At 37.2% G+C, this 22,764-nt stretch overlaps 1 protein-coding gene across 9 annotated transcripts in view; it reads right to left on the bottom strand.

Moving 5' to 3' along the window:
- Nucleotides 1–22,764, bottom strand: part of NUMB (NUMB endocytic adaptor protein) — a 159,543-nt gene that overhangs the window by 114,807 nt on the left and 21,972 nt on the right. For 6 of the 9 annotated variants that reach the window (XM_087448264.1, XM_087448262.1, XM_087448270.1 and 3 more), the window contains exon 2: nt 7,915–8,050. The exons of the other annotated variants lie outside the window; for them this stretch is intronic. The gene's annotated coding sequence lies outside the window, so the exon portion shown is untranslated. The remainder of the gene's footprint in view (nt 1–7,914; nt 8,051–22,764) is intronic. 9 annotated transcript variants of the gene reach the window in all.

Raw genomic sequence — 22,764 nt, 5'->3', positions numbered from 1 at the left:
TCTTAATGAAGATTTTTTTCCTGTGACATCAGCTGTTAAAAATAGAAAGGAGCATGGCCAATCTAAAGCTTATCGGGTCCAGTCACAAGCCAGGGGAATCTAGTCTAGCTTTATCAGATACAAGCAGGGCTGAAACTAGGGTGAGGCAAGAGAGATGCCTAGAGCACAAAATTTAAGAAGGCACTCACTCACCCTCAGGATCATGCAAGTGCCTCACCCATGAGGCTACTCCCCATTCATTTATTCAACAAATATTGGATGAATAAGGCCCATTCCTTGTCCTCAAGGAGGTAAGTCTAGTAAAGGATGCAGACATACTAATAAATAACTGCAATTTATTTGAGAGCTGCTATAATAAAGGCACAGGCACAGACACATACTAGATACAGAAGTATCACAGAAGATGAAGGGATTAAACTGACTTGGATAAGCCAGAGAGCATTTCAGAGAAGTGATTCAGCTGGAGCTTAAATAATATATCATGGTTCCCCAAGGAGGGCAACGTGGGCAGGAAACAGCATTCTAGGGCAAAGGGAACAGTTGGCCAAAGCTCAAAGGCAGAAGAGTATTATGTAGTAAAGGAACTACAAGGAACTTGGTGAGAAGAATCTAAGAGGAAGCACTGAGCTGTAAGACTGAAGTGGTAGCTACAAAGTAGATCAAAAGTTTAGGTCCATAAGGTAGAGCTCCTTAAATATCACAGACATTTAATTTATTTCACAGGTAGTAGAATATGATTATGAGTGGTTTAATCAAACCTGTGACTTAAGGATAATTCTGATTGTTTTCTGTTTTCTCACTTCTCTGGATTAGAACAGTGACCGTCAGACTTTTTTGATCCTGTATCCCATTACTAAAAAATTTTGAGCATATCCCTCAATATATGTATATTACATTTTGACATTACTGTGGTCACATATACTAAATACATACAAAATAGAAAATGTTTAAAGGATGAAATGATAAATATGGTAACAGCCAAAAAGTAGAAACAATCCAAATGTCCATCAACTGATGAATGATTTTTTAAAATGTGGTGTATATCCATACAATGAAATACTATTCAACAATAAAAAAAAAAGCAATGCTGATACACACTACAATATGGATGAACCTCAAAAACATTAAGCTAAGTGATAGAAGCCAGACACAAGACCACATACTGTATGATTCCATTTATATGAAATCACCAGAAAAAGCAAATTTTTAGAGACAGAAAGTAATTAGTGATCACCTGAGGTTGGGGGTAGGAACAGGAATTGACTGCAAATGGGCACAAGGGATTTTTGGGGGGGTGCTGAAAATGTTCTAAAACTAAATTGTGGTGATGGTTGTTGTACAACTTTGTAAATTTACGAAAAATCACGGATCTGTACACTTACAACAAGTGAATTTTATGGTATATAAATTATCTGTCAATAAAACCGCCTAAAAACAAAAAATAAATATGTGAATATCTTAATGCAGATATCTATGCAAAGTAAGTTCCTAATGGACTAGAAAATAGCTGACAGTAAAACGGCTTGTTAGAGGGCCTATTTGATAGTCGAAAGACACCACAGAGACCTAAATGTAAGACAGTGACAGTGAGAATGCAAAGAGGACTTGCTTAAAGACAAAATGCAGAGTAAGGCTATTTAATTATCCACACCAAAAATCATTCTGAGATTACATGCTTAGCAGGTATATATTACAGTAATAAAATAAATGACAATATTCTTATTAATCTTAAAATTCCAAAGAGCAGACCCAATCAATACAATCTCAGTTTTGCTCTGGCAAAAGAGTTAACTTTAATAGAGCACTGTGAGCTTTGGGAAATTCCTTCTTACGGCATTGTCATCACTTTACAGACTAAACTTTGCAAGGTGCTCAAGCCTCTATTCTCCTTTATTTCTTCTTAATCAATGTGTCACAAATCAGATAAACTGCAACTTGCTGGAAAGGGGTACAGTTTTATGATATGAATAACCAGGTTTTCCTTATACGGTTAATGGACTCAGAAAATAACACATTTTTCATTTGATCATGTTTTTCTGTGAAACAGAATTTTTTAATAAATATGAACTATTATTAACATTATATTCAAAAGGATGGGATACAATTTAAAGCAATATCAATATCAAAATATCCCGTTAATCTTTAACTCATCCCTCACTGCTCATTCTAACCCTGGTTTCACCAAGCATTGAGTTTTCTAATTTACCTTTAACCATTGTCCGAACTGGACTTTCCTGGTGTTTATCCAGTTTTAAGACTCTCAAGAAATTCAAAGATGTCAAAATTCTCAAAGCCTCCCTTTTCCAAAGATTAAATTATCCTAATGGGAGGGAGAGCTCTGACTTCCTTCTCTACTCAGAAAAGGCTCTTAGGATTCACCTTTCTTGTAAATTTAAGCAGTTCTCAGAGATTCAGAGTTAACAAAAAAGCTTTCTCTTCTATAGCTAGAGGATAAAACAGAAACATCTCTGAAAAATATCTCCATTAATGACAGTAAGACTTTCTTTCATTCAGACCTCAATAACTTCCCTCACCTATTAATTTCTCTTATTCTTAGGTCACTACCTAATGTTAATGTTTGCTGATTAACACACAATCTGTGCCCTTAAGAACAGGACTCATGTCATGAAGTTTTTACTGTCAATCCTCTGATACACACTGCTCAATTTGCAAAGTAACGTGGAGTTAGTAAACATCCAAACTCTCTCAGAAGCTAACATTTTTCAAAATATTTTTTCAATATATTATAATCAGGTTAAAACCAAGATAAATCTATATCTCTACTGATATAATATAAAAAAAGCCCTGTCATTATGAATGATTAAGCTATTTATAATATGCAGAATTTCTAATTTTGAATTGATAAAAAGGAAAAGTTAGTATTTCACATAACACGAAACATCATAATATGTGTCAAAAGGCAAAACTCCTTGGTAAAATGCAGAAAATAACCTAGCTCTATTAAACACTGTAAACAGTTAAGCATTAAAAAAAATGTCCTATTCAATATTGTACTAGACATTCTAGCTAGAGAATTAAGAAAGAAAAATAAATAAAAGAAATCCAAATTGGAAAAGAAGTAAAACTACTCTATTCTCAGATGATGTGATTCTATACATAGAAAACCCCAAAAGAATACACACAGCAAAATAAAAAAGAAAACCTATTAGAGCTAATAATCGAAATCAGCAAAGTTTGCAGGTACAAGATCAACATACAAAATCAGTTGTGTTTCTATATATTAGCAATAAAATATCCAAAAAGGAAATTAAGAAAACAATGCCATTCACAACAGCATCCAAAAGAATAAAATACCTAGGAATCAATTTAACCAAGGAGATGTAAGACTTGTACACTGAAAACCACAAAGCATTGCTGAAAGAAATTAAAGAAGATCTAAATAAATGGAAAGACACTCCATGTTCACAGACTGGAAAACTTAATGTTGTCAAGATGGCAATACTACCCAAAGCAATCCACAGATTCAATGCAATCACTACCAAAATTCCAACAGCCTTTTTTGCGGAAATGGAAAAGCCAATCTTGAGATTCAGATGGAATCTCAAGGGGCCCAAATAGCCAAAATTATCTTGAAAAAGAACAAAGAAGATTCACATTTCCTCATTTTAAAACTTAACTACAAAGCTACAGTAATCAAAACAGTATGGTACTGACATAAGGATAGACATACAGACCAATGGAACAGAATTGAGAGACCAGAAATAAACCCAAACATCTCTGGCCAATTGATTTTCACAAGGGTGCCGAGACCATTCAATGAGGAAAGAATAGTCTCTTCAACAAATGGTACTGGGACAACAGGATATCCACATGCAAAAGAATGATGCTGGGCTCTTACCTCACATTATATAAAAAAATTAACCTCACACCATATACAAAAATTAACTCAAAATGGATCAAAGACTTAAATGTAACACCTAAAACTATAAAACTCTTAGAAGAAAACATAGGGAGAAAGCTTCATGACACTGGATTTGGGAATGATTCCTTGGATATGACACCAAAAGCAAAGGCAACAAAAGTAAAAACAGATAAACTGGACTACGTTAAAATTAAAAACTTCTGCTCATCAAAGGACACAATCAACAGAGTGAAAAGGCAACCTACAGAATGAGAGAAAATGTCTGCAAATTTTCTATCTTAAAAGGGGTTAATATCCAGAACTACAACTCAACAACAAAAAAACAAACAACTCAGTTAGAAAACAGGCAAAGGACTTGAATAGACATTCTCCAAAGAAGCTGTACAAATGGCCAACAAGCACATGAAGATGCTCAGATGCTCAACATCACTAGCCACTAGGGAATTCAAATCAAAACCACAATGAGATACCACCTCACACTCATTAGGATGGCTATTATTGAAAATATAAAAACAGAAAATAACAAGTGTTGGTGAGGATGTGGAGAAATTGGAACTCTTGTGCACTGCTGATGAGAATGTAAAATGGTGCAGCCATAGAGAAAATGTTATGGCAGTTCCTCAAAAATCAAATATAGAATTACTCTATGATCCAGTAATTCCACTTTTGGGTATACACCCAAAAGAATTGAAAACAGGGGCTCAAAGAGATATTTGCACACCAATGTTCATAGCAGTATTATTCGCAATAGCCAAAAGGTGGAAGCAACCCAAGTGTCCATCAAAGGATGAATGGATAAACAAAACGTGGTATATACATACAATGGAATACTATTCAGCCTTTAAATTTGAAGGAAATTCTGACACATGCTACAACAAGTATGATCCTTGAGGATATTAGGCTAAGTGAAATAAGCCAGTCACAAAAATACAAATATTGTATAATTCCATTTATACAAGGTACCTAGAGTAGTCAAATTCATAGACAGAAGTACTAGAATGCTGGTTTCCAGGGGCTAGAGGGAGGGGGAAATAGGGAGTTATTGTTTAATGGGTATAGAGTTTCAGTTTTGCAAGATGAAGAGTTCTGGAGATTGGTTGCACAACAATCGGAATGTACTTTACTGAACTGTACACTTAAAAATGGTTAATATGGTAAATTTTATGCTATGCCAATCACTTCCTTACCACATATATTAAACACTTTTGTTAAACATTTCATACATAATGAGCGGGGGTACAAGAAGAAAGTCACACAACTTCTGTTTTGCCAAAAACCTATATAAGCATGAACTGAATGCCATTTTTCAACTGAGAATCATTATAATTTTAGGAATAAGAAACTCACCAAAAAATAAGTTAAGTAGGAGAACCACTAACCCCCCAAAAATATAATTTCTGCCTTCCACAATTATTCAAAATTCTTTTTGCATTTTAAAAGAATACTTGCATAGTCATTCACCTCTATAAAAGAACCTTATCATTTGCCTCCTTCCATGGATTGAATCAAGTGCCACAGACCAAACACCACCATATTTGCAATTTCTATAGGGTGTTTTAGGAGTTTTTATTGTTGCTTTTTTTAGCTTCAGTCAAAAAGCAGTATCTCACTCACTTAAGGGATTTTTATCCCCTCATGCACAGGCCTTGTGGAATGGAGGCAAGATATAGCATTCAATAAACCTGGAAAAGATGTTATCAGCAGTTCACCTACTCAGACTTCTTAAAAGCAAAAGTGGGCTAAAAAATGCTTAAAACAAAAAACAAGGCAAGTTAATTGCTTAAAGGTTTTATATACGTTTATATATATATATATGCATATATTTTGTTGTTAAGATACAATATTTTACACTATCTATAATCATTATTCCCAATCTATGTCTACTGGAAAACATCTCATCTTGTTTTTAAATGTCAAAAAAAAAACAAACAAAAACAGCTTTCCCAATTTTGTACCTTTTGAACTAAAATATATTGTTTCACAAACTCAGTCAATTCTGATTATTCACAGTTGAGAGCAAACTTCTGAGATTACCTCCATTGTCACAATAGCTGGTTCAGTCATTTTCCACTGTAAAATATCTACCTACCTGTGAGTAGTGGGGAAATAGTACTGAACCAACTCTGCAGAATTAGGCTCATTATGATGTAAATAGCCTAGGAGTGGGAAAGCATCTAGACAGCAAGAAATTTTCTGGGTCAAAGAGTTCCCTAGAGCTTATTTCCCAGCTATAGCGAATAGACTTAGAGGATTATCTGAAAAAATTCCATTACATGCAGAAATTGAGTAGTAGCTATATTCAAACCTGCCACACGCAATTTACGTAATTGGTGAGTAAGTGTGATCAATAAGACAACCAAATATTCTACAACTTTGCAAGTTTTCTTGTGCCATTGAAAAAAATTTAAATATTTACCAGAAATTCAGAAGGTACAATTTTGTACAAAATTGTACAATCCTGAAAAAGATTAGTTTTCTTTAAAAGAAGCAGACAGACAAACTTGATGCATATGATGATAACATTGGCACTAGTTTCTCAAAACTATTATATTGGAAACCAGTTTCCCAAATAATTCTCAAATTATTAAAACAAACAAGAAAAAAAAGTAGACTTGGAACTAAAATAACTAGCATTTTCTCAAAAACAAAAAACCCAAACTATCAATCTTATTTTGTATCTTGTTTCTAAATTTTTGTCTCTACTTTTGATTACAACAGTATGCTGCTTTGTTGATACAAAAGAAAATTCAAAATCTTTCATCTCTTCCTATTTAGGCATCTTATTTTCAATATCATACTCTACTAGACAAGAGCACACAAAATTCTTATTGGACTCATACACCATAATTTCCTGCAAATATTCCTCTTTTTCATATACACATTATTTCTATTCTTTATCTTAAAAGTAATACAAACTGTGGCAGATTATATTTTCCAAAGATGGCTACAATGGCAGATTCCATCCCACATACTCTTCTTAAAATGTGATGTTGATACTCCTGCCTTTAAGTGGTGGGGTCTATGTTCACCCACCCCCTCCTCTGAACCTGGGTGGACCTTTATGACTACCTCAACCAATAGAAGAGAGCAGAGTAACACTATGTGACTTCCAAAACTAAGTCAAATATGCCACACAACTTTGCCTTGCTCTCTTGGGATGCTCTCTCTCAGAACCCAGCCACCACGCTGTGAAGAAGCAAAGCAGCCAAAAGGAGAGGTCATGTGTAGGTGTTCTGGCCGACAGCCCAGGCTGAGGTCCCTGCCAACAGCCAGCATTAACCACCAGACACATGAGTGAGCAAGCCTTCAAATGATTCCAGCTCCCAGCCACTGAGCCACCCCCACCCTTCCAGCTACCCACCTCATACCACATGTTAACAGAGATAAGCTGTCCCCACCAAGCGAGCCTTGCCCAAATTGCAGATACATGGGCAAAATAAATGATTGGTACGTTTTAAATCACTAAGTTTGGGGTGGTTTGTTATGCAACAACAGATGACTAACAGAAGCTCATAAACACAACTTAGAAAATGCACAATAAGAGAAAGAAAAAATTTTTAATTACCCTAAGTTTTACCACTGTTAACATTTTGAGGGCCAGCCCTGTGGCATAGCAGTTAAGTGCGCGCGCTTGCTGCTGGCGGCCTGAGTTCAGATCCCGGGGGGGCGCACCAACGCACCGCTTGTCAGGCCATGCTGTGGCAGCGTCCCACATAAAGTGGAGGAAGACTGGCACGGATGTTAGCTCAGGGCCAGTCTTCCTCAGCAAAAAGAGGAGGATTGGCATGGATGTTAGCACAGGGCTGATCTTTCTCACAAAAAATAAAAGATAAAAAAAACATTTTTACATATATTTTACAATCAAGCAAATGCTTTGCCTCACTCACCTAAGACTCCAAATGCTTTGTTTTTACCAAGATAAAGGGTTAAATTTTTAAAGGCAGTCAACTGTTTCCATCTAACAAGAAATAGGAAGGAAAAACATTAGCATTCATTCTACTTTTCTTATCCTTACTATCTTTTTCACTTACCTGTCCTAAGTGAGGTGTCTGAGGATGGCTGCTCGCCCACCAATATTCCAATCTATGGAAGTGGATCAACACCTTGGGGTTGTAACAGCAGCTGCACTGGCTCTCCTTCCTGGAAGAAGTTGCTTAAGCCTCAAATCTGAAATTTGCAAGGAAAGAAAATGCTAAATATAGACATTTCCTTTCATTCACTTATAATTCCATCTCTACAACTGAATGGGGGCTGACAGAGTAGGTTAAGATTACATGGAAGTGAACACACAGGTTTCACTAAAAATGGAGTTGGGTAATATGGATTCAAGTCTCAGCTCTACTTCTCACTTAATTAAGACACAAATTGATCTTAATTAAGACACAAATTCTCTGTGCCTAAGTCTCATCATGTCATGAAGACTGAGGGGACAGAATCGAAATTCTGGGCTGGGAGTGAGAAGACCTGGGTTCTAAACTCAGTCATCATTTTGCCTTGCTGTAAAAACTTTGATGCCTCTCTGGACTCAGATCACCATCTCTAAAAGGAGAGGCTTGTATTAGATAATGGTTCCTGAAATCTAACCTTGAACAGGTGCCAGCCATGACCAAAAAACTGGGTGTAAAGTTACCAATTGTGCTTACTATGAGATTCTCCTTCCTACTTTTTTGGTGTTAAAATGGCTTCTTTCATGAGATGATGTGATAGACTATACTAGCTGTTTTTTAAATACCCTAAAGAGTCAAAATGAAAAGCTGTAGCGCTATGTAAATAATCTAAAATTCCTTTTAGAAATTTAGTGCCTATGATTTACATGAGCTCTAAAAATTCCTTCTACTTCTAACATTCTATGTATTCATTCACTACTCAACTAATATTTATTAGGTACCTAATATGTGACAGGTACTCTACTAGTTGCTGGGGGCCCCCCAAAATTAATAATGACTAGTCCCTGCTCTAAAAAAAGCTCCCAATCTAATAGGGAAACAGACATATAAACCTCAAATACAATATAAGGGGTTAAGTCTTCTAATAGAGGTTTTGCACCTTATGACGTACAGGAGGTAGAACAGTAGAGTAAGTGAGTATTTTTTTTTGTGAGGAAGATCAGCCCTGAGCTAACATCCATGCCAATCCTCCTCTTTTTGCTGAGGAAGACTGGCCCTGAGCTAACATCTATTGCCAATCCTCCTCCTTTTTTTTCCCCAAAGCCCTAGTAGATAGTTGCATGTCATAGTTGCACATCCTTCTAGTTGCTGTATGTGGGACGTGGCCTCAGCACGGCTGGAGAAGCAGTGCATCGGTGCGCGCCTGGGATCCGAACCCGGGCCGCCAGTAGCAGAGCATGCGCACTTGAACCACCAAGCCACAGGGCTGGCCCCTAAATGAGTATTAAGAAAGGATTTTGGAGTGAGTTTTGTGGTTGTATGAGGAATTACTTAAGCCCTTTGAACCTCAATTTCCTTATTTGCAAAACAGGAATGATTACAGATACCACAGAGTTGTGGTAAATAGACAAGATACTAAAAATAAAGGGCCAATCCACCAAAAAGTTTGGCTTATACACCTTCCAGAAGACAAGTTAAAAATGTACCATGTACTAATGATCTGGCACAAAAGGGGTTATTTACAACACTGATTTACACTCAGTGATACCTTTCTCCACCAGCCTCAAAGCAACTAAAGGGCACAACCAAGTTGGCTGTACTTTATATTCCTAGCACCTAGTACAATGCATTATAAATAGCAGGTATCGATAAATAGTTTATTAGAAAAAAATGATTGAATGAATGAATGTATGGCTTCTCCTTTCTTACAGGAATTAAAGTTATAGTAGCTGAAAGTAAAAATTCTTAAGGTTTTTATTCAAAACTAATTTTAAGCGTATATTTTAAGTGCCCAAACCTGTCATATTGGAATCTGGATATGCAGGCCAGTTTTAAAAAGCAAAATAAATTCACTAGAGACAATGCAATACAGTAGTTTCCCCTTATTCGCAGTTTTACTTTTTGCAGTTTCAGTCACCCACAGTCAACCATGGTCTGAAAATATTAAATGGAAAACTCCAGAAATAAACAATTCATAAGTTTTAAGTTGCATGGCTATTCTGAGCAGTGTGATAGAATCTTGCACTGTCCCACTCCATCCTGCCTGGGATGTGAATCATCCCTTTGTCCAGAGTATCCACATTGTATACACTACCCACCTGTTAGTCAGTCACTTGGTAGCCATCTCGATTATCAGATCAACTGCTGTGGTTCGTAGTGCTTGTGTTCAAGAAACCCTTATTTTACTTAATAATGGCCCCAAAGCGTAAGGGTTGTGATGCTGCCAATTCAGATATGCCAAAAAGAAGTTATTGTGGTTAATCTCTTACTGCCCTAATTTATAAATTAAACTTTATCATAGGTATGTATGTATAGGAATACACAGTATATACATATAGGGTTCAGTACTGTCTTAGGTTTCAGGCATCCACTGGGGGTCTTGGAACGTAACCCGGGTAGATAAGGGGGGACTACTGTAGTGGTGTTCCTGAATAGGAAGACTAGCAGCAGCTAACATTTATTGAGCTTTATTTGCCAAAAACTCTTCTAAGCACTTTCCAGGGATTATCTCACTTAATCCTAACAACAACTCCTATGAAATGGACTATTATCATTTTACAACTAGGAAAACTGAGGCACAGAGAAGTCAAGTTACTTCCAGTATCACAAAACAACAAAGCAGTAGCGCTGGGATTAAAAAAAAAAATTCACGCTGTGTGACTCCAGAGCCCTCTTTTTTATTTTTACTTAACTAAATAACTTTGTTTTTAAAAAAAGATGTTACCAGAACTAGGAACATGTGCTCTTAAGGGTTCTTTTTTTTTTTTTTAAACAGAACAAAGAGTCCTTTAATATGTGTGCTCAACACACATATATGATACAATTCCTGCCCTCAAAGGCCCCACACACCAATGTGGTGGTGTAATATTAGTAAGTCACACCCAAGTTTACTCCTTTAAATTTAATTACCTCAATGTGAGGCTTATCTGCAATTCCTTTTTCTTTTACTTTAATTCTAGGTACTACTATCTTGAGTTTTCAAATTATATAGGAAAGGTCCTAAGGGAAAAATGAGTTAAAAACCAAAAGACATTAGAAACTTATTTTGTATAGACATCTAGTTTCAGATAATTATGTTTAAAAAAACCCACAGAATAAGAACAGCTGAATTTCATTTCCAATAGATGCTCTAACAAAACAATTTCAGATGTAACTTGCAAAACGTATTTTTAGCCAACAATGTGTTTCACTTCATTTCTTCATTGGCCTGATTCTAGAATAGACTATAGTGCTTTTGATGTTTCACTTTCAGTTATACCTAAATACCAAAAAGAAAACCAGAGAAATAACTATAGGTGTAGCAAATGCTTTTCAAATATGCCAGAAATCACATTGGGTATGTTACTAGTGAAAACACTTGACATGTATTTGATCATAATGAGCCAATATAATTAAAGGTACATTTAGATTTTCTCCATGATTACATTTCACATCTTTCTGCCTCCATAACTGCACAATAAACTAAAAGTATCCTTAACTATTTGTATCTATTTTCAAGGAAACCAATATTCCAATGACACTAACCAAGGAGCCATAACAAATATGGGTGTTAGTAGTAATTGGAGCAGGCAGGTGTTATATTAAAGAGGAAATACGAATATGGATTATTTCTAAGAGTACCAGGAACGAAAAAAAATCTAAACTTCTAAAAACACAACTGGGAACACTAGCACTGTGAATTCACAGAACTAAATAAAAGGCTGCTGGTTCAAAGATTGGGCTTGCCAAATTTTTCCCTATGGATAAATGTTCAATACCCACTGGACATTTTATACTACCTCCAAGATCAAGAGTCTTCTGCTAATTCTATGAAGATACACGAACTCCCAGGTTGCTTACACTCCAAGTAGCTGCCATTAGAGGAACAGATCAGAGAAAGGCAACTTAAGCACATTTAAGCTTTATTCAGACCTAGAAAACAAAGAAATCTGACATTCTTTCCACATAAAATATGCCTATGGAAAAAATTACCTATTTAAATAAAAAAGCACTTATTTTTACTGGAATCACTAGGCCAGTTAGAATAAGTATAAAGACGGGGGGAAATATTCCCAATTACAAATTAAGTCTTCCTAGTCAATACTTAACTCTCATAAATTCTATTTCTCTGACTAGATTCTTACTTGTATCATACCTGAAGACCCTCGTCTCTTTCACTTCCTACTGTCTACCATCCAACCTCAATTCTGGATGCCATTTAAAAAATAGGTGTTGATTACCTCCTTAATATCTCCTCTTAACATATAAACATTAACGGCTCTTATTTCATTTCACCAAGGCCAAGTGTGATGTACTGCTGACAACTCCGAGCCTGGCTGCATGGCTCCAAACTACTCTTCTCAAAATGGCAACAGGCTATTCTTTTCTCTTAATTATATACTAATTCCTTGCTATTCAAAGTATGGTTCACAGACAAGTAGCATAGGCATCACCTGGAAGTTTGTTAGAAATGCAGAATCTCAGGCCCTACCTCAGACCTACTGAATCAGAATCTGCATTTTAACAAGACCCTCAGGTGATTCATAGACATAGACAATTTTGAGAGGCACTGTCCCAGTTCACTCATTCAGAGGCCCTTCCTCTTGCTTTATAGTTCCTCATTTCCTATCTAGTAAATAAGAGACCAGATTCTTTTCCTTTTGAGCATATTAAGACTCATCAAAATGAAGTGAGGAATCTTTAAATAAGATTATACAGTTTCTTCAGAACCCTCTTTTCACAAAAGACTGTAAGCTCCATGAAGCCAAGGGACTTCATTGTATCCTCAAGACCAAAACAATGGCAGGCAAACTTTTGTAGAGGGAGCAAAATAGATACCAGGTTATCCCTAAAGTCCTCCAACTCTTACATTTTTGGCTCTTCCATTTGCTATGTAAATAAAATTCTATGTAAGGAAAGGGAAGCTAAAGTACGAGATCATCTAAATTTATGAAATCAAACATATGCCACTATAAATGACTTGATCAAGGTCACAAGGCAGGTTCACTATTAAGTTCATAAGGCTCAGCAACATTTTTATCATATCATTAATATTATATTTCATTATTATATTTTAGGTCAAATGACAATAATACTTCCTCTACATATACAATATCATCCAAGTAGCTAGCAAACTCAACTGTGCAAAAAGAGTTGTACACTTAGAGCTTAAGGAAGTCTAAATAGTACATACTGCTGGAAAGAATCTGTACATAAAAAACCAGATTAAGTGCTTTCAATCCTTATCTAGGTCAAGTCGAAATAGAGGAAAGAAACAGGTGGAAAAGAAAAGAATGAAAGTATGGAAAAGACAACAAAATATTAGGGACAAGATATAGCAACAGGATAGAGAAAAGAAAATAGAGATTAAAAGTAATCAAAGGTCTCAGGAATGTGATTTAGGGACTAGAAAACGCAAAAGTGGCTACAAAGGCAAAGAACAGAATACCAATTGAAGCAGTATCCACTTTCATAACTTCTTTTTTTTTTTTTTTTTTTTTTTAAAGATTTTATTTATTTATTTTTCCCCCAAAGCCCCAGTACATAGTTGTCTGTCATAGCTGCACATCCTTCGCTAGTTGCTGTATGTGGGACACGGCCTCAGCATGGCTGGAGGAGTGGTGCCTCGGTGCGCACCCGGGATCCGAACCCGGGCCGCCGGCAGCGGAGAGCACGCACTTAACCGCTAAGCCACGGGGCCGGCCCAACTTTCATAACTTCTAACAATGACACACAACACAAGAAATTTTTAGAGCAAGTAAATACTAGAATATCTCATGGAGTTAGTGTATCATTTCTCTCATCCCGTCTATCATATCTTACATATCTAAATTAACAAGGAACACACACAAGGACAAATATTGTATGATTCTATGTAGATGAGATATTCAGAGTAGTCAAATTCATAGAGACAGAAAGTAGAATGGTGGTTTCCATGGACTAGGGGGAGGGGAGAGTGGGGAATTACTGTTTAATGGGTACATAGTTTCAGCACGGAAAGATCAAGTTCTGGAGATGGATGGTGGTGATGGTTGTACAACAATATGAATGTACTGAATGCCACTGAACTGTACACTTAAAAATGATTAAAACGGGGGTCGGTCCCGTGGCATAGCGGTTAAGTGCACGCGCGCTCCGCTGCTGGCGGCCCGAGTTCAGATCCCGGGCTTGCACCAATGCACCGCTTGTCAGGCCATGCTGTGGCGGTGTCCCACATAAAGTGGAGGAAGATGGGCACGGATGTTAGCTCAGGGCCGGTCTTCCTCGGCAAAAAGAAGAGGTGTTGGCATGGATGTTAGCTCAGGGCTGATCTTCCTCACAAAAAAATATATATATATTAAAACGGTAAATTTTATGTTATGTATATTTTACCACAAAAAAAACAATAATGCAAACCATAACACAACTTCTAGACTGCAATGAACACTGTGTTTATTATTTTGGAGTCCCATGTTCATAAAAAATGAGATTTTGTAAAAAAATAAAACACTAACTTGGTTATTCCTGTTTCTAGTCCTATTATTGAAGACCCCTTACACAAGTGATCAAGAATACGTAGTACTAGGGCCGGCCCCGTGGCTTAGCGGTTAAGCGTGCGCGCTCCGCTGCTGGCGGCCCGGGTTTGGATCCCGGGCGCCCACCAACGCACCGCTTGTCTGGCCATGCTGAGGCGGCGTCCCACATACAGCAACTAGAAGGATGTGCAACTATGACACACAACTATCTATTGGGCTTTGGGGAGAAAAAGGGGAAAAAAGGAGGAGGATTGGCAATAGATGTTAGCTCAGGGCTGGTCTTCCTCAGCAAAAAGAGGAGAATTGGCATGGGTGTTAGCTCAGGGCTGATCTTCCTCACCAAAAAATAAATAAATAATTAAAAAAAAAAAAAAAGAATACGTAGTACCAAGGGCAAATATTCCCCCTCTGAGATTCAAAGCATAGCTCTGTAAATTACAGTTTGCATACATATTCCAATAATTAAACACTGAATCAGAGTTAAAACATGTAGCTTCTTTGTCTAACTTTATAATTACTTAAGATTAAAGTAAAATAAATTCCCACGTAAATTAACTCTTTTCCTCTTCAGCAAAAAATTCAAGCTATCTAGTAGAATGTAGAAGAACGAAGAACTCAAGTAAGAGGAGATATCTGAAATATCTGAATATGCACATTAGAAAGTCACCAGAAAACTGAAGAATAAGCTATTGAGATCTGAGCCTTCAAGAATACACAGTTTATAGTCAAAACAGGTAAAAAGGGGAGTTAAGTTTGACATCAAAATAAATACCAAGAATAGAAAGCCCCAACCAATCCCATCCTGCCCCTTGCATGGTCAGAGAATGGTGTGACTCTGACATAACTCAAAATATTTAGTTAGGGCACACCTAGGGAATTCATTCCATCAAGGAGTGGCAGGTACTTCAGGGCTGAATCCAAATTTAGTCCTTGCTGAAACTTCATTGAGCTCAAGAACCAGATGTTTCCAGGTGTGGGAGCAGTGCTCCTGCTTAGCCAGGTGCATGCTCACCTCATGAGATGCTGCCCTCTGAGTCCACTACACTTTAAAAGCAAATGAAAGCCAGGTCAATACACCTGCTCCCCAAAGGAAACCAAGACAACTATCTTGAACTGTGAAATCATTTAGGTCACAATCAGTGCTTAAACAGAAAGAGAGAGATAGAATGGAAAAGATGACTGCATCACACGTAGGAAGAGTGAATACTGATTTTCATTTTTCTTTCAACTCTGTGTGTGTATGTGTGTGTACGGGAGGGTCACCACCAAAATGTTTAAAATTCTGGGCTGGCCTGGTGGTGTAGTGGTAAAGTTCAGCATGCTCCACTTTGGCAGCCCGGGTTCACAGGTTCGGATCTACACCACTCATCAAGCCATGCTGTGGAGGCGTCCCACATACAAAATAAGAGGAAAGATGGGCACGGATGTTAGCTCATGGCCACTCTTCCTCAAGCAAAGGATGAAGATTGGCAATGGCTATTAGCTCAGGGCCAATCTCCCTCACCACAAAAAAAACACATGTTTAAAATTCCTTGCTAGAAAGGGAAAGAGAGTAACTTATAATGGTGAAACTCAGCAGAAACCACCTTCCACGTGATCCAGGTAAACATCATCAGTAACATGACATTTATATCATGAGCCCCTTGATATTTTGCATTGAGAAGTACACATCATTTCTGTGGTATTCTTGCTGAAAGTGCATAACCTCATTCCAATCCTGAAAAAAACCTTTGGACAACCTGAAATTGAGGGACTTTACAAAAAATCATTGATCAATACTGTTCAAAACTGTCAAGGTCATAAAAGACAAGGAAAGACCTGGGAACTCTTACAGACTGCTAGAGACTAAGGAGAAATAATAAGTAAGTGCTGTGTGGAGTCCTGGAAAGGATCCTGGAACAGAAAAGGGACCTTGGTGGAAAAACTGGTGACATTTGTATAAGGTCTTTAACTTAGTTCGTAATATCATACCAATGTTAATTTCCTTGTTTTGATGATTGTACTAAGGTTGTGTAGGATGTCAATATTGGGGAAGCTGGGTGAAGAATATACAGAAAATCTTCTTGCACCTTTTCTGTAAGTCTAAAATATAGTTCAAAATAAAAAGTTAAATTTTTTTTCATTCCAAAAAAAATAAAAATTAAAAAAATAAATAAATAAAATAAAATTCCTTGCTATAGAGAAATGCTTGTACATGTGCACCCAAAGATATAAGCAAGAATATGTTTGTAACACCAACAAAACGGAAAAAAACACGGGCCGGCCCCGTGGCTTAGCGGTTAAGTGCGTGCGCTCCGCTGCCGGCGGCCCGGGTTCGGATCCCGGGTGCGCACCGAGGCACCACTCCTCCAGCCATGCTGAGGCCGCGTCCCACATACAGCAACTAGAAGGATGTGCAGCTATGACAGACAACTGTGTACTGGGGCTTTGGGGGAAAAAAAAAAAAAAAAAAAAAAACACGGAAAAAAACAAATGTCCATCTTTAGGACAAAAGGTAAGTTGTGGTATAGTCACACATCTGAGAAAACGAACCAGGGTTACACACAGATATGGATGAATCTTAAAAACATAATGTTGAATGCCAAAGCAAATAATAATATATACAGTATAGTTCTATTCTTATAGTTAAAAAATAAGCAAAACTAAACAATATAGTTTTGAAATACATACAAAAATGGTAAATTTAAAAGAAAAGGAAGGGAAGGATAAATAAAACCAAAATAAAATTCTGTATAGTTTTATCCCTGGTGGAGAGACAGGTGAATGGAAATCAAAGAGAAATATGCCAACAATACTGGTAACGTTCTATTTCTCAAGTTGGGTTGGTTTTATTATGTGTTTCACTACTTACATATACAGTATCATATTCTTGTCTATGTCTCAAATACTTCATAATGGTAAGGGAAAACAGAAAAGGGAGAGGGTAAGGAGAGAGAAGGGAAGGAAAGGGAAGAAGAGAAGAATAGACACCTATAACACAGATCAACATGGACCTCCTATCTCTCCCTGGAGAGGCAACATAAACTTCGTTAAATATAGGCTCCATTCTGAAACCCCACTAAAACAAAAGTTTTTTGTTTTGAGAGCATAAACCTGAAATGAAATGCAAGTAGATAACTTACCTGTCCTTGATCTTTAAAAATTAAGATAATGCCTATGGTAATATAAGAGAAAAAAAGTAGTTTTTAATAATATATCTTAATACGTACATGCTCAGGAATAACCATCCTAGAATTCATATTATTAAAGAAATAGACACTTGGACCTATACATAGAAATGCCATGAACATGACAGTTACAAATGTAAACTGGCACAAATTAGTTGTATTGGAAAATCAGAAACCCTAAGGGGCAATGCCATTGGTAATATGATTTTCCGAAAAGGTTAACAACTCTTGTTAAAGTTCTGAACAAAACAAAGTACAATTTGCCCTCAGTTTACTCAGTAGTTGCATTCCTGGAAAATTCAGTGTCTATTAAAACCATGCAAAAAAATACTTTGTGTTTAAATGTAAAACAGAATTAGGATCAGATAAGTACAAACAGGTTTTTCACCTACAAGAAGGTCTGGGGAAATATTCAAAAATCATGCAGAACTGTCTCATACCTTGTGGGATGTATGGTATTCTTGGCTCCTGCTCATGGAATGCCCATGCTGTACCCACTCCGCCTTAATCATTGTGGCAACCAAAGTGCACCCTCAAAGATCCAAACACTTCACAGGGCAGGTACTGACACCACTGAGAACCAGTGACTTCAAGAAAGGCTAGGTCCCAGTGTGGCCTGCAGATAGCCCTTGTTTTCATGACAGCATGAAGCTGAACGCAATGATAAAACCAAACCCATTTCTAACTCTGGCAAAGGAGGAATCCTCATACAGTGAAGAAATTTATTATTAGGGAAAATATAAAGGCAGATAAAAACCTGAGGATATTCACCCTAAATGAAATTAATACATTAAACCAAAGGTCGGCAATCTTTGAGGATAGTGTTGTTATTCTGCTAAAATACAACAAATGTCCCAATTGAAAAACACTGTAACACTCAAAGAGTACGTTATAGTTCACAAAGCATTTAATTTTAATCTTTATAGCAATTCTATGAGACAGATATCATTATTCTTTTCATATTACTTATAAGGAGAACAATCTCAAAAAGGTCCAAGTCAGGGCTGGTCTGGTGGCGTAGTGGTTAAGTGCAAGCGCTCTGCTGCTGGCAGCCTGGGTTCGGATCCCGGGCGCGCACTGACGCATCGCTTGTCAGGCCATGCTGTGGCGGCATCCTATATAAAGTGGAGGAAGATGGGCACAGATGTTAGCCCAGGGCCAGTCTTCCTCAGCAAAAAAAAAGAGGAGGATTGGCAGATGTTAGCTCAGGGCTGACCTTACACACACACACGCACGCGCGCGCGCGCGGTCCTAGTCACAGAGCTGGTAAACTGACAGACACAGGACTCCAAGCCCTCTGATTTCAAATCCTGTGTTCTTTCCATCAAACTATACTGCTTCACAAAGATCTAATATGGCAATACAGATAAAAAGAAACTTGTAAGTCAATACAACAGAAGAGTTAATGGCAAAAGATCAGTATAAAGCCTCTTGATCTATTTCGATATGACAGACAGTTGTACTACATGTATCAGTTATTTCTCAATATGAGAAAATTTTAAATATTGACACTGTCTTGTCTCATACTGAAAAAGAAGAAAGATATTGAAAAAGAAAAAAGTAAAATTTTAGCAGTTACCATGACATACAATGTCTACTTTCTAATACCAGAAAGATTCTGAATCAGAATCCTAATGAATCTTCTACTTGATCAAACATTCCAGAATCCCACCATTGATTCTGACAATTAAAGAGTTAACAAAGTCTTTTTAAAAACCTTTCCGTTTGGGGAGAAATGCATAACCATTAAGAACTTGATAAAACCTTGGCTTAACCAGAGTGCCTCTAACACAGTCACTGGATCAGTCCTTTCAGAAACACCTATCTGAAGTGAATGACTACAATGGGATGGCATATTTCATCAGTTCTCATTCATGACTGGTAGATTAACTTTAAAACTCTAAATGATATTGTGCCATGCTTCTTACTTGATAATACACTTTCATGGTTCCAAACACCTATATGCATGCAACAGTTTACAATATAAGACAAAAATAAAAGCAAAGGCATACTCAGGGCTTGATGTAAGAGGAAAAAGGAAATAGAATGTCTTATTATTTCAGCTGAAGAAAGAAGGAAGTAAGATCATTTATCAGCACACACAATCTCCTTAGACACATCTCTAAAGGGCAGAATAATACACCCAGGCGTCACTAAAAAAAAAAAAAAAGTAGTAGTAGACGATGATTCACAAGACTCATCCCTTCACTAAGTCAAACTCAAAATCCAAGGAGAAAGAATTTAATTGACATTTCTATTTTAAAAGAAAAACTTCTTTTTTGAATTTATGCTTTTGAATTCACGGGTAAAGTCTGACTACAGTGAAGGCTTTAAGAGTTACAATATGCAAGCATATTAGTTATAACCTAAACACACAAACTGGAAGTGTGTCTTATAATATTTGATTCCTCCTTTTTGTTCCTCTTCCCCAAAGAGGATCTTTACCTCAGTCATAAGTATGGTTGTCTAAGTCAAAACCTCTACTTTAAACATCACCTTATTTCCTCACTCACACACACTGTTACATTCCTGTTTCCTGACTTAAAATTCATTCCAACTTCCATAATCTCTATGATATCTACATATGCTGCACTGACTTTTTTGATTAGTAGCTAGCTACTGGAAAGTATAGGCAATAGAGCTTAAAAGAATATCAATTACTGGGGCCAGCCCGGTGGCATAGCGGTTAAGTTCGCATGCTCCGCTTCAGCCGCTGGGGGTTCGTGGGTTCGGATCTGGGGCACGGACTGATGCACCACTTGTCAAGCCATGCTGTGGCGGCGTCCAATATAAAGTAGAGGAAGATGGGCATGGATGTTAGCCCAGGGCCAATCTTCCTCAGCAAAAAGAGGAGGATTGCCATTGAATGTTAACTCAGGGGTAATCTTCCTCACACACACACAAATATCAATTACCTGAATATTTCCAAACCCTATGATAAATACAAAGAATGAAGTACTTCAGCACTTATTATATTGAAAAAAATTTACAATTCATCCTGAAAAACCTTCAGTTCAACGTTGCTACAGCATAGACTAAAATCAGACTTAGGGCCGGCCCCGTGGCTTAGCGGTTAAGTGCGCACGCTCTGCTGCTGGCGGCCCGGGTTCGGATCCCAGGCGCACACCAACACATCGCTTCTCCAGCCATGCTGAGGCCACGTCCCACATACGGCAACTAGAAGGATGTGCAGCTATGACATACAACTATCTACTGTGGCTTTGGGGGAGAAAAGAATAAATAAATAAAAATAAAATAAAATAAAATAAAATCTGACTTAAATGTCTGACCCCAAAGCCTCAAAATACGCCATAATCCCAGACACATCTGCAGAAATTCCAAATACTGACTGACAAGTGTTTTGGGGTCACTATATAGACATAGCTAACTGTCTAAACACAGAAACCAACGAGGAATTACAGGACTCACTTGAAAATATAATAGCTGCCATATATGTAGCACTTACTATATTCTAGGCATTGTTCTAAGAATTTATATACAAATGTGTATATAATCTCATTTCCTCAGCACACAGAAACACTAAGAGATAGGGGCTATAATTCTAATTTTAAAGATGAGAAACTGTGGCTTTGAAAGATTAAAAAGGCTTCTAGTCAAGATGTGCAGTAAATTCACCCAAACAAAAATTACTATAAAAATATATCAAATATATAAATAAACAATGCATAGCTGGCTCAAAAAATAATATAAATATCTCTCAGGCAGTGAGAGGGAACATAAATGCAAAATGGGAAGCAGTGCTGAAGCCAGGGGCCTACAGGGCTCTTGGTCTAGAAACAGGCAGTGGCAGCTGGGAGTTTGGCTTCCCTGGGAAACAGGGACTAAAAGTGTTCCATATAAGACACAGGATCAGAGCTAGGCCAGAGCTAGGGCTGGGGTGGGCTCCCTTACAGAAAAAACAACATGCCAACTCTGTCTGGGGCTACAGCTTATAGGAAATAACTCCCAGGAAGGTTGCAGGACACAGACACAGCTTCAAAACCAAGAAAGAAACCAGGCCACCTGCCAGCTCTGTGACTGGATCTGCAATATCCACAATGTCACCAATATCTCTGAGGGGTAGGAACTCGAAGCTTCGTTCCAGAAATGGGGTCAAGTGGCAACCATAAAACTACTATACAAGGAGGGAGGTGAACAACGAGGGAGAGTGCAAGTTAGCTGTCTCAAGAATAGAAGACAACTAAAGCTGTTGTTATAATCTGAATGACATTCCATTCTCCATTTCCTCAATGTATAACTATTACGACTGTTTCTAGTGCTTTCTCACAACCCTCAGTATTTATAAGATAAATCCTCACTACTTAAGATAACTAGAAAGCACCTAACACTTTTAAACCTTTTCTACCTTCCCAAACAAACCAATAATCATGGTAATCTGAAAAGATTATTTTTTTAATGCAATAAAGTTACAAAAACCCATTTCTAACCAGTAGCCTTTGACAACTCCAAAACTAAGCATTCAATTTCCCACACAGTTAAAGAAAAGTGTCTTTATAGCTAAACTTGCTGACTATGTCTAAGCAAACTCTAAGTGATGTAGGATTTCTCAAATTTAGCCTTCCTATTATCAACCAGACACCGGACTTTCTTACCACTAGGAAGGGAGTGGTTTCCAGTTTTCGGATGACACAATTGAAAGGTTCTGAAAAGGAATTAAAAATAGTCTCTAGAAAGAATAACTTGGAATATAAAGTGTGTTTTAGTAAAACAAGCGTCAAATTAGTAATCCATCACTTAAATTTTAGACCTACCTCAGCCACTAACTAGCTGTGTGACTTCAGCTAACCTAACCTAGGTTTCAGGTTCTTTATCTGTAAAACATGGAAACTTTATCAAGTCTCTTGGGCTCTATTAATCCTAACATTGCAATACTCTTTTAAACATACGATAGGAATGTTGGCTAAATGCAGACAAATTCAGCATTTCTAGAGCTTCAAAGAACTTTACAAATGCTAATGATGCCTGTCCACCACTCTCTCCTTCCTAAAAAAGTCACATAAGCAGAATCTAAAAACAAAACAACATTTTCTTGAGATAGTTTTCCAAAATACTTTTTAATATGGCAACATTTTATATGCTAGAACTTTGAGGTA

This window comes from Ceratotherium simum, chromosome 24 (assembly GCF_057802395.1).
Source record: "Ceratotherium simum simum isolate JZ-2026a chromosome 24, ASM5780239v1, whole genome shotgun sequence".
NCBI classification, from domain to species: domain Eukaryota; kingdom Metazoa; phylum Chordata; class Mammalia; order Perissodactyla; family Rhinocerotidae; genus Ceratotherium; species Ceratotherium simum.
This window is presented reverse-complemented; position numbering and strand designations above follow the sequence as displayed.